This window comes from Haematobia irritans, chromosome 1 (assembly GCF_050003625.1).
Source record: "Haematobia irritans isolate KBUSLIRL chromosome 1, ASM5000362v1, whole genome shotgun sequence".
In the NCBI taxonomy this organism is placed as follows: domain Eukaryota; kingdom Metazoa; phylum Arthropoda; class Insecta; order Diptera; family Muscidae; genus Haematobia; species Haematobia irritans.
Window position 1 is genome coordinate 170,704,732 of NC_134397.1, and position 13,864 is coordinate 170,718,595.

A 13,864-nucleotide genomic window follows, 5' to 3' on the forward strand; every position below is an offset into this window, starting at 1 on the left:
AAAAATAATCTACATTTTCTAAAATTAACGAACAATTCCTGGTGGGTTCAATTTTTTCTGTGACAAATGGTTCTTCTCAGTTGATGGGTTTAGTTCAAAGTTTAAAGGTGGTCGCGCATGCGGAAAATAAAGATCTAATTGATTAAAGTTGTGAAAGTGAAAAGAAAAACAAAAAAGTGAGTAAAAACCAGTAAGGAAAGTCTAAAGTCGGGCGGGGCCGACTATATTATACCCTGCACCACTTTGTAGATCTAAATTTTCGATACCATATCACATCAGTCAAATGTGTTGGGGGCTATATATAAAGGTTTGTCCCAAATACATACATTTAAATATCACTCGATCTGGAAGAATTTGATAGACTTCTACAAAATCTATAGACTCAAAATTTAAGTCGGCTAATGCACTAGGGTGGAACACAATGTTAGTAAAATATATGGGAAACGTTTAAATCTGAAGCAATTTTAAGGAAACTTCGAAAAAGTTTATTTATGATTTATTGCTCGATATATATGTATTAGAAGTTTAGGAAAATTAGAGTCATTTTTACAACTTTTCAACTAAGCAGTGGCGATCTGACAAGGAAAATGTTGGTATTTTGACCATTTTTGTCGAAATCAGAAAAACATATATATGGGAGCTATATCGAAATCTGAACCGATTTAAATAAAATTTGGCACACTTGACTACACTACTAATTGTACTCCTAGTGCAAAATTTCAACCAAATTGGGCCAAAACTCTGGCTTCTGGGGCCATGTAAGTCCATATCGGGCGAAAGCTATATATGGAAGCTATATCTAAATCTGATCCGATTTCAATCAAATTTCGCACACATGACTATACTACCAATTGTACTCCTTGTGCAAAATTTCAAGCTAATCGGGATAAAACTCTGGCCTCTGGGTCCATATAAGTGCATATCGGGCGAAAGATATATATGGGAGCTATATCTAAATCTGAATCGATTTAAACCAAATTTGGCACACATAGCTACAATGCTAATTCTACTCCCTGTGCAAAATGTCAACTAAATCGGAGCAAAAAATTGGTCTATGTGGTCATTTGAGTGTAAATCGGGCGAAAGCTATATATGGGAGCTATATCTAAATCTGAACCGATTTCCACCAAATATGACACGCATAACTATAGTGCTAATTCTACTCCCTGTGCAAAATTTCAACTAAATCGGAGCAAAAAATTGGCCTCTGTGGGCAAAGGAGTGTAAATCGGGCGAAAGCTATATAGGGGAGATATATCTAAATCTGAACCGATTTCAACCAAATTTGGCACGCATAGCTACAATGCTAATTCTACTCCCTGTGCAAAATTTCAACTAAATCGGAGTTAAAAATTGGCCTCTGTGGTCATATGAGTGTAAATCGGGCGAAAGCTTTATATGGGAGATATATCCAAATCTGAACCGATTTCAAGCAAATTTGGCACGCATAGTTACAACGCTAATTCTACTCCCTATGCAAAATTTCAACTAAATCGGAGCAAAAAATTGGCCTCTGTGGGCAAATGAGTGTAAATCGGGCGAAAGCTATATATGGGAGCTATATCTAAATCTGAACCGATTTTGCTGATATTTTGCAAGTTTTTCGAGACTCATAAAATATTCGGATGTACGGAATTTGAGGAAGATCGGTTTATATACACGCCAATTATGACCAGATCGGTGAAAAATATATATGGCAGCTATATCTAAATCTGAACCGATTTTTTCCAAAATCAATAGGGATCGTCTTTGAGCCGAAACAGGACCCTATACCAAATTTTAGGACAATCGGACTAAAACTGCGAGCTGTACTTTGTACACAAAAATACATCAACAGACAGACAGACAGACAGACGGACATCGCTAAATCGACTCAGAATTTAATTCTAAGCCGATCCGTATACTAAAAGGTTGGTCTATGATTACTCCTTCTTGGCGTTACATACAAATGAACAAACTTATTATACCCTGTACCACAGTAGTGGTGAAGGGTATAAAAAATGAAGAGTTATATATTGTGCAATGAATTTTTTAACCAAAGTAAAGAATATTTTAAGCATTTAAAATGTTACCATTTGCTTAAACACATAAACAGTCGACGATGTTGTGGGACATTAAACGAGGATGCTTCTTCTTTTGAGAGGCTTGCTCGACCAAAACATTCATCTAATACAGAAAAAGCGCCTGCGTTACAAGAAAAAAATAGAAAATGTATTCGTTGCGAAGATAACAAGTGTAATTTTAAATTTATTTCGGATAATTTATTGTTTTACAAAATATTTATATGTTATATGTTTATGGGAGTATTTCTAAATTTTACAGATAATAGCCGCAACAGTTTTCTTTCCGTGAAAACCGAATATGGTTTTAAACTGAAATTAAGGGGAAAGACGAATTGAGTATACAAAGTGAAACAAAGGAAAAGTAACATTTGGGCACAAAAAGGGTGACTTAAATTTTGTTCAAAATTCTATGCATGATAAATTTTAAATACGTATTTATTTCGATAGTTGTACTTTATTTCAAATAAATAAAACTTAAATTTAATTAAAACAAAAAACTCTATAGTGGTTTATTGAAAGTGTCATAGAAAATATTTCTGATCATCCATTTATCAAATTAATGTAATCTATGCACCAATACAAGTCAAATTTGTGATAAGGACGGACGAGTGGACGAATATAATAATATCCGTCCATTCATTAATATAAAATTGTCTATGTAGCGAACATCCGTCCTTATCACAAAATTTCCTTATATTGATGAATATATTACATCAAATTTATGAACGGTTTACATCATATTGATGAATCGGTTATATCAAATTGATGGATCGATTACATCGTATTGATGAATGGATTACGTCAAATTTAGGAAAAGCATTCATCGCTGTGACAATCGCGTTTGTAGCGACGACGAAAGAGAGTCGTCCTTTTCAAGAATTTCTTCATCGCATGGATGAAAGAGAATAATCGCAGATACGAAAAGCATAATCGCATAGATGAAATACTTTCATCACCTGGACGTAATATAGTGATCTATGGCATGTCAATATGTTCATCGCAGCGATGAATTAAAATTCATCGCGATGACGAAAAATTCATCACCGGGATGAAATGTTACGTTAGCTCATTTTTGACGAAAAATTCGTCACCGGGACGTACAAATTCGTTCTCGTGACGTACATTTTCATTTCAGTGCAATCTAGCAAAATCCAGAAATTATTTATCTTCTCTCATCGAGGACTTTCGGCTGGGATAAGTGATTTTTTGTAGTGGATTTTTTGTGTTGCACTGTGTAATAGATCACAACCCACAATTGACCACATATCTTGGCGAGATTTAAGCAATATCCTTGTAAAATCGCCACTGCTCAGTAGCAAAAATTGTAAAAATTACTCAAATAGCCCTATATCTCAAATACATATGTATCGCCCGATACATTTTAAATGCTCTTTTATACAATTGCATTAAAATTGCTCAAGCTTTATATTTTCCATATTTTAATTAAAATAAAGTTTACAATCTTTGTTTCAAAAATTTTTTTCATTAAATTTAGGACACAAAAGTCCGTTAAAGTCGCATGTCTTTGACCTAAGGCAAATTGTCCTTAAAATAAAGAAACGCATTTTTGATTTAAAGAAATCGTCCTTAAATCAACTGAAATATTGAATTTTTAGGTTTAAGATAAAAACACTTCAAATATAGGCTAAGGCTTATTTTGAGAATTTTGCATCTTTGGTTTAAAGGGTTTTTGAAGTTAAGAAAACCTTTTTATACCCACCACCATAGGATGGGGGGTATATTAACTTTGTCATTCCGTTTGTAACACATCGAAATATTGCTCTAAGACCCCATAAAGTATATATATTCTGGGTCGTGGTGAAATTCTGAGTCGATCTGAGCATGTCCGTCCGTCCGTCCGTCTGTTGAAATCACGCTAACTTCCGAACGAAACAAGCTATCGACTTGAAACTTGGCACAAGTAGTTGTTATCGATGTAGGTCGGATGGTATTGAAAATGGGCCATATCGGTCCACTTTTACGTATAGCCCCCATATAAAGGGACCCTCAGATTTGGCTTGTGGAGCCTCTAACAGAAGCATATTTCAGCCGATCCGGCTGAAATTTGGTATATGGTGTTGGTATATGGTCTCTAACAAACATGCAAAAATTGGTCCACATCGGTCAATAATTATATATAGCCCCCATATAAACCGATCCCCAGATTTGGCTTGCCAAGCCTCAAAGAGAAGAAAATTTCATCCGATCCGGCTGAAATTTGGTACATGATGTTGGTATATGGTCTCTAACAACCATGCAAAAATTGGTCCATATCGGTCCTCAATTATATATAGCCCCCATATAAACCGATCCCCAGATTTGGCTTGTGGAGCCTCTAAGAGAAGCATATTTCATCCGATCCGTCTGAAATTTGGTACATGGTGTTGTTATATGGTCTCTAAAAATCGTGCAAAAATTGGTATACATCGGTCCATAATCATATATAGCCCCCATATAAACCGATCCCCAGATTTGGCTTGCGGAGCCTCAAAGAGAAGCAAATTTCATCCGATCCGGCTGAAATTTGGTACATGATGTTGGTATATGGTCTCTAACAACCATGCAAAAATTGGTCCACATCGGTCCATAATTATATATAGCGCCCATATAAACCGATCCCAGATTTGGGTTGTGGAGCCTCAAAGAGAAGCAAATTTCATCCGATCCGCCTGAAATTTGGTACATGATATTGGTATATGGTCTCTAACAACCATGCAAAAATTGGTCCACATCGGTTCATAATTATATATAGCCCCCATATAAACCGATCCCCAGATTTGCTTTCGAAGTCTCCAAGAGAAGCAAATTTCATCCAATCCGGTTGTAATTTGGAACATGGTGTTAGTATATGATCTTTAACAACCGTGGCAGAATTATTCCATATCGGTCCATAATTATATATAGCCCCCATATAAAACGTTCTCAAGATTTGACCTCCGGAGCCTCTTGGAGGAGCAAAATTCATCCGATCCGGCTCAAATTAGGAACGTGGTGTTAGTATATGGTCGCTAACAACCATACCAAAATTGGTCCAATCACACAAAAATTGGTCCATATCGGTTCATAATCATGGTTGCCACTAGAGCCAAAAATAATCTACCAAAATTTTGTTTCTATAGAAAATTTTGTCAAAATTTTATTTCTAAAGAAAATTTTGTTAAAATTTTATTCGGTTCATAATAAAATTTTCATTATTGTCAAAATTTTATTTCTATAGAAAATTTTGTTCAAATTTTATTCGGTTCATAATCATGGTTGCCACTCGAGCCAAAAATAATCTACCAAGATTTTATTTCTATAGAAAATTTTGTCAAAAGTTTATTTCTATAGAAAATTTTGTTAAAATTTTATTTCTGTAGAAATTTTTGTAAAAATTTTCTTTCTATAGAAAATTTTGTCAAAATTTTTATTTCTATAGGAAATTTTGTGAAAATTTTATTTCTATAGAAAATTTTGTTAAAATTTTATTTCTGTAGAAAATTTTGTAAAAATTTTATGTCTACTTTGTCAAACTGAATTATATACGTATTGGATCGATCTTTTTTGATTTAATATATACCACGTATGGACTTACATACAATTTAGAAGATGGTGTTAGGAGGATTTAAGATTACCGCAACTTAAGTAATTCGATTCTGGATGATAGTGTTTAGAAGAAGTTTCTACGCAATCCATGAGGAGGGTACATAAGCTTCGGCCTGGCCGAACTTACGGCCGTATATACTTGTTAGGTTTAAGATAAAAACACTTCAAATATAGGCTAAGACTTATTTTGAGAATTTTGCATCTTTGGTTTAAAGGGTTTTTGAAGTTAAGAAAACCTTTTTACTTTGAAGTATTCGTTATAATTTGGATTTTTAAACTAGCACGTTAATAGAACAGAACAGAAAATGCAAATTTTATAAATGAGATCTGCATCATAATTTTAAATTCATTGATCCAAGATTTAAAGTCAGATAGGTCGCTAAAAAATGTCTTTATTTTAAAGAAGCCGCATATTTGGCACGAAAATAATACCAAAATACTTAATGGAAAGTCAAAATTTTCATGATCAAAGTAAACTTTTTTTTTTTGAGTGCAAGGGACCGACTAAAGTGGTTTGATCTCTTTAGATAAAGTTTTTTACATCAACAGAACTACCTTGACCAGTAGATAGAGTGTTTACGTACATACTGTAAAAAAAAGTTTCACATTCTGTATGGCCCACGGTTGGATTCTCAGTCTGGATGAAATGTAAAGTTTGAAAAATTGATAACATCGAATAATACCTTAAACATTTTGTGTATTACAGGAAAAAAAGGGCAGGGAACTTAAAAAGCCATGTTGAAGTAAGATATATGCGAGGGAAGACAAAAATGGTTAGAAAATTATAAATTTGCTTCCCTATTTAGTAGAAGAGTCACCGTATATCACACGACGATGTACTTCGACCGTTGGATCCTAATTTTTAAGGGTAAGCAAATAACTTCGGCGTTCCTTAAGCTTCTTTCCTGAAGGTCTGCAGGTCTCATCAGTCAATACAAATTATGGAATTCTTCTCCAAAGTTTCTTTCGTTGCATTTGTACTTTATAGTTTTACTTCAGAGGTGTACTCTTTGCAGCATAATAATTTTACGCTCATTTTACTAATTTTGTTCATTTGAGTTAGACGTCGATGGTGTTGTCAATGTTGTTGTTCTTATTATTGTTGGATAAACATTCACAAATTTAAAACTTTACCATTATTAACATCAGCTTAGAGGTGTGGAAGTAAAGGGGAATAATTCGTGCGGTGGTCGTCGTTTCAAACTTCCATCTGGTTAAATTTCTCCAGCAACTTACAAGAATTGCTTGAGGTTACATTTTCAAGAGCACTTTACAATAACTTCCGTCCATCAGCACACTGAAAGGATCTGTTCAGTCTTAGGAAAATATCCCCAACTCAAAGACACACCAACACACACGCACACGCAGAGACCCACAAACTTAGAAATGAAAATCTATAGCAATTTTCTGGTTGTTGTACTGGCAGTGGTAGTCTTCAAAGTTTGAAAGAATCCAAATCGTCATTGTGTAGTTGAGAAGAGACTTGTCAGCAATGGATTTGTTGTCGATTAGTTTAAGGATGTTAGTTTTATTTTTGGAAAAGCCATTTCATGTAACATGGACATGCAAACATCAAAGGATATTTCTGGTATTTTTCTTTTATGCATGTCGAATCATTTTCAAGTGTATTTCAAGGAATTACAAAAGGACAATTGTTTTGGTAGTATTTAAATTTAAATGGTATTTGAGAGATAAGATGTACTGCAGTGTTCGAGATTTTTACTAGAAAATTTGAGTGCTCTGTTCCGAATGGTTAGCATAAAAACTGTATTAACAAAAGTTTGCTGTAAAACTTCTATAGACCACGGGTTGGGTAGTTTCATAAAATTTAATATTAAATAATTAAATTTGATTTTTATTGCAATTACTCGTATACTAAATGACGACATTTTTTTTAATAAGTGAAACCCATTTATTATCTAGAAATAAAATTTGACAAAATTTTCAATAGAAATAAAATTTTGGCAACATTTTCAATATAAATAAAATTTTGACAAAATTTTCTATAGCAATAAACTTTTGACAAAATTTTCTATAGAAATAAAATTTTGACAAAATTTTCTATACAAATAAAATTTTTACAATATTTTCTATAGAAAAAAAAATTGACAAAATTTGCTACTGAAAAAAAATTACAAAATTTTCAATAGGAATAAAATTTAGACAAAATTTTTTATAGAAATAAAATTTTCTATAGACATAGAATTTTCACACAAACTTTGGATAAAATTTCTAAAGAAATAAAATTTGTACAAAATAAAATTTTGACAAAATTTTCAATAGAAATAAAACTTGGACAAATTTGCTATAGAAATAAAATTTTTACAAAAGTTTTTATAAAAATAAAATTTTGATAAACTTTTATATAGGAATAAAATTTTGACAAGATTTTCTATAGAAATAAAACCTTGACAAAATTTTCTAAAGAAATGAAATTTTGACAAAATGTTCTATAAAAATAAAATTTTGATAAACTTTTATATAGAAATAAAATTTTGGCAAAATTTTCTATAGAAATGAAATTTTTACAAAATTTTCTATAGAAATAAAATTTTGATAAAATTTTCTATAAAAAAAAATTACAAAATTTTCTATAGAAATAAAACTTTAAAAAAATTTTCGATAGAAATAAAATTTTGACAAAATTTTCTATAAAAATAAAACCTTGACAAAATTTTCTATAGAAATGAAATTTTGACAAAATTTTCTACAAAAATAAAATTTTTGATAAACTTTTATATAGAAATAAAATTTTGACAAAATTTTCTACAGAAAAAAATTTTGACAAAATTTTCTATAGAAATAAAATTTTTACAAAATTTCCTAAAAAATAAAACCTTGACAAAATTTTTTATAGAAATGAAATTTTTACAAAATTTCCTAAAAAATAAAATTTTGACACAATTTTTTATAGAAATGAACTTTTGGCAAAATTTTCAATATAAATAAAATGTTGACAAAATTTTCTATAGAATACAAATTTTGATAAACTTTTATATAGAAATAAAATTTTGACAAAATTTTCTATAGAAATAAAACTTTAAAAAAATTTTCGATAGAAATAAAATTTTGACAAAATTTTCTATAAAAATAAAACCTTGAAAAAATTTTCTATAGAAATGAAATTTTGACAAAATTTTCTACAAAAATAAAATTTTTGATAAACTTTTATATAGAAATAAAATTTTGACAAAATTTTCTACAGAAAAAAATTTTGACAAAATTTTCTATAGAAATAAAATTTTGACAAAATTTTCTATAAAAATAAAACCTTGACAAAATTTTTTATAGAAATGAAATTTTTACAAAATTTCCTAAAAAATAAAATTTTGACACAATTTTTTATAGAAATGAACTTTTGGCAAAATTTTCAATATAAATAAAATGTTGACAAAATTTTCTATAGAATACAAATTTTGATAAACTTTTATATAGAAATAAAATTTTGACAATATTTGCTATAGAAATAAAATTTTGACAAAATTTTCTATAGAAATGAAATTTTGACAAAATTTTCTATAGAAATAAATTTTTGATAACATTTTCTATAAAAAAAATTACAAAATTTTCTATAGAAATAAAACTTTAAAAAAAAATTTCAATAGAAATAAAATTTGGACAAAATTTTCAATAGAAATAAAATTTTGACAAAATTTGCTATAGAAACAAAATTTTACAAAATGTCTATAGAAATAAAATTTTTAAATAATTTTCTATAGAAATAAAATTTTGACATTATTTTCTATAGAAATAAAGTTTTGACAAAATTCTCTATAGAAATAAAATCTTGATAAAATTTTCTATAGAAATAAAAATTTGATAAAATTTCCTATAGACATAAAATTTTGACAAAATTTTCAATAGAAATAAAATTTTGACAAAATTTTCTACAGAAATAAAATTTTGACAATATTTGCTATAGAAATAAAATTTTGTATAGAAATGAAATTTCTCTGAAAATAAAATATTGATAAACTTTTAAATAGAAATAAAATATTGACAAAATTTGCTATAGGAAAAAAATTTTGATAAAATACAAAAAAAAAAACATTGGCAAAATTTTCTATATAAATAAAATTTGGCAAAATTTTCTATAGAAATAACAATTTGGGAAAACTTTCTTTAGAAATAACATTTTGGTAAAATTTTCTATAGAAATAACATATTGACAAAATTTGCTAAAGGAATAAAATTTTGATAAAATACAGAAAAAAAAATTTTTTGACAAAATTTTCTATAGAAATAAAAATTTGATCAAATTTCCTATAGAAATAAAATTTTGATAAAATTTCCTATAGAAATAAAATTTTGACATAATTTTTCTATAGAAATAAAATTTTGACAAAATTTTCTATAGAAATTAAATTTTGACAAAATTTTCTATAGAAATGAAGTTTTGACAAAATTTTCCATAGAAATAAAATATTGGCAAAATTTGCTATAGGAATAAAATTTTGATAAAATACAGAAAAAAATTGACAAAATTTTCTATAGAAATGAAAATTTGACAAAATTTCCTATAGAAATAAAATTTGGACAAAATTTTCAATAGAAATAAAATTTTGACAAAATTTGCTATAGAAACAAAATTTTACAAAATGTCTATAGAAATAAAATTTTTAAATAATTTTCTATAGAAATAAAATTTTGACATCATTTTCTATAGAAATAAAGTTTTGACAAAATTCTCTATAGAAATAAAATCTTGATAAAATTTTCAATAGAAATAAAATTTTGACAAAATTTTCTACAGAAATAAAATTTTGACAATATTTGCTATAGAAATAAAATTTTGTATAGAAATGAAATTTCTCTGAAAATAAAATATTGATAAACTTTTAAATAGAAATAAAATACTGACAAAATTTGCTATAGGAAAAAAATTTTGATAAAATACAAAAAAAAAAAACATTGGCAAAATTTTCTATATAAATAAAATTTGGCAAAATTTTCTATAGAAATAACAATTTGGGAAAACTTTCTTTAGAAATAACATTTTGGTAAAATTTTCTATAGAAATAACATATTGACAAAATTTGCTAAAGGAATAAAATTTTGATAAAATACAGAAAAAAAAATTTTTTGACAAAATTTTCTATAGAAATAAAAATTTGATCAAATTTCCTATAGAAATAAAATTTTGATAAAATTTCCTATAGAAATAAAATTTTGACATAATTTTTCTATAGAAATAAAATTTTGACAAAATTTTCTATAGAAATTAAATTTTGACAAAATTTTCTATAGAAATGAAGTTTTGACAAAATTTTCCATAGAAATAAAATATTGGCAAAATTTGCTATAGGAATAAAATTTTGATAAAATACAGAAAAAAATTGACAAAATTTTCTATAGAAATGAAAATTTGACAAAATTTCCTATAGAAATAAATTTTTGACAAAATTTTCAATAGAAATAAAATTTTGACAAAATTTTCTACAGAAATAAAATTTTGACAAAATTTGCTATAGAAATAAAAGTTTGATAAAATTTTGTATAGAAATGAAATTTTGGAAAAATTTTCTATAGATATAAAATTTTGACAAAATTTTCAATAGATATAAAATTTTGAGAAAATTTTCAATAGAAATAAAATTTTGACAAAATTTTCTATAAAAATAAAATAAAATTTAAAAAATAAAGATAAAATTTTGACAAAAATTTCTATAGAAATAAAATTTTGACATAATTTTCTATAGAAATAAAAATAAAATATTGACAAACTTGACAAGGACTAAAATTTTGAAAAAATGTAGAGAAAAAAAAAATTGGCAAAATTTTCTTTATAAATAAAATTTTGACAAAATTTCCTATAGAAATAAAATGTTGACAAATTTTTTTATAGAAATAAATTTTTAAGAAAACTTTTTTAGAAATAAAATTGTGATCGAATTTTCTAAAGAAATAAAATTTTGACAAAATAAAATTTTAATAATAAAAATGTTTTTGCAAATATTTAATATTTTATTTATTTTTTTCAAATAATTCGATTACAATATTGAAACGTTTCCTAAGGAGTCTACAATAGATTGATAGAAATTACAATTCATAAATATTAACATTTTATTTTTCATATAGTTCTAAATATCTTTACTTTAACTGTTACCTCAACCCAAGTAATTCGATTGTTGATGACAGTCACAGACAGTAGTAGAACTTTGTACGCAATCCATGGTGAAAGGGATATAAAATTCGGTCTGGAAGAACTTTCGGCCATATTTACTGTTTTATTTTTTTTTTTTACAAAAATCAATCACAAAACTAATTGTGCTAATATGTATTATAATGGATTTAATAAAATGAATTAGTATAATTTTAAATAGGTAATGTCCTCCACCTTACCCGAAAATTTCCGGAAAATCAGAAATCTTTAAATTTTCAAAAATTGGAAAGGTGGTGGTGCCCCTCCCCGATCAGATATTGAAAAGGCACATATCCTATATGCATTTCATAACACGTTATCTATAAATTACATATAAATCGAACAAGTTTAGATTCTTCACTATTTCATAGAGAAGTTTTCGTTGCAGATATCGAAAACTCATTTATACGGTACTCATTTATTCACATTTTCCCACGTTTTTTTTTAAATTTTAAGTATCGGAGAAATTTTGATTTTGTTCTATTCTTTTAAGTGGCAAGTGGAAAGTCTCCTTCCCGACCGAATAAAGTAGCGGACCTTTGTCCACAAGTCACCCCAAACCCTCCCTGAAAACTTCAAGCAAGTGTGGCCGAGGGGTCACCCGCGCCGTCCAAATTTTAAAAATGATCACCCTATATTTTTTTCTAAAAATGTAAAGTAAATTGAATCAGCCGTTGTCAAGCTTATTTCGAACATACAAACAAACAATCATAGTTTGGACTTTATATACACACAATTTTTATACCCTCCACCATAGGATGGGGGGTATATTAACTTTGTCATTCCGTTTCTAACACATCGAAATATTGCTCTAAGACCCCATAAAGTATATATATATTCTGGGTCGAGGTGAAATTCTGAGTCGATCTGAGCATGTCCGTTCGTCCGTCCGTCTGTTGAAATCACGCTAACTTCCGAACGAAACAAGCTATCGACTTGAAACTTGGCACAAGTAGTTGTTATTGATGTAGGTCGAATGGTATTGCAAATGGGCCATATCGGTCCATGGTGTTATTACATGGTCTCTAACAACCATGCAAAAATTGGTCCATATCGGTCCATAATTACATATAGCCCCCATATAAACCGATCCTCCGATTTGGCTTGCGGAGCCTATAAGAGAAGCAAATTTCATCCGATCCGGATGAAATTTGGTACATGGTATTATTATATGGTATCCAACAACCACGAAAACATTGGTCCACTTCGGTCCATAATTATATATGGCCCCCATATAAACCGATCACCAGATTTGACCTCAGGAGCCTATTGGAAGACCAAACTTCATCTGATTCAGTTGAAATTTTGTACGTAGTGTTAATATATGGTATCCAACAACCATGCAGGAATTGGTTCATATCAGTCCATAATTATATATAAAGCCATTCCCAGATTTGACCTCCGTTGCCTTTTGGAGAAGTAAAATTCATCCGATCTAGTTGAAATTTGCTACGTGGTGGTAGTATATGATATTTAACAACCATGTCAAAAGTGGTCCGTATCAGTCCATAATTATATATAGCCCCGTATAAACCTATCCCGAGATTTGGTTTTGGAGCCTCTTGGAGGAGCAAATTTCATCCGAGTCAGTTGAAATTTGGTACATTGTGCTTTGGCCGTTAACAACCATGCCTAACTAGGTCCATATCGGTCTATAGTTATATATAGCTCTGAAATAAATCGATCCCCAATCAGACAAAAATTGGTCCATATCAAGTCCATAATTGTATATAGCCCCCATATAAGCTACGTACCATGCGAAAGTCCATATCGATTCGTAATTATTTGTAGACTTACCTATACATAATTTTTATACCCTCCATCATAGGATGGGGATATATTAACTTTGTCATTCCGTTTGTAACACATCGAAATATTGCTCTAAGACCCCATAAAGTATATATATATATATATATATATATATATATATATATATATATATATATATATATATATATATATATATATATATATATATATATATATATATATATATATATATAATATATATATATATATATATATATATATATATATATATATATATATATATATATATATATATATATATATA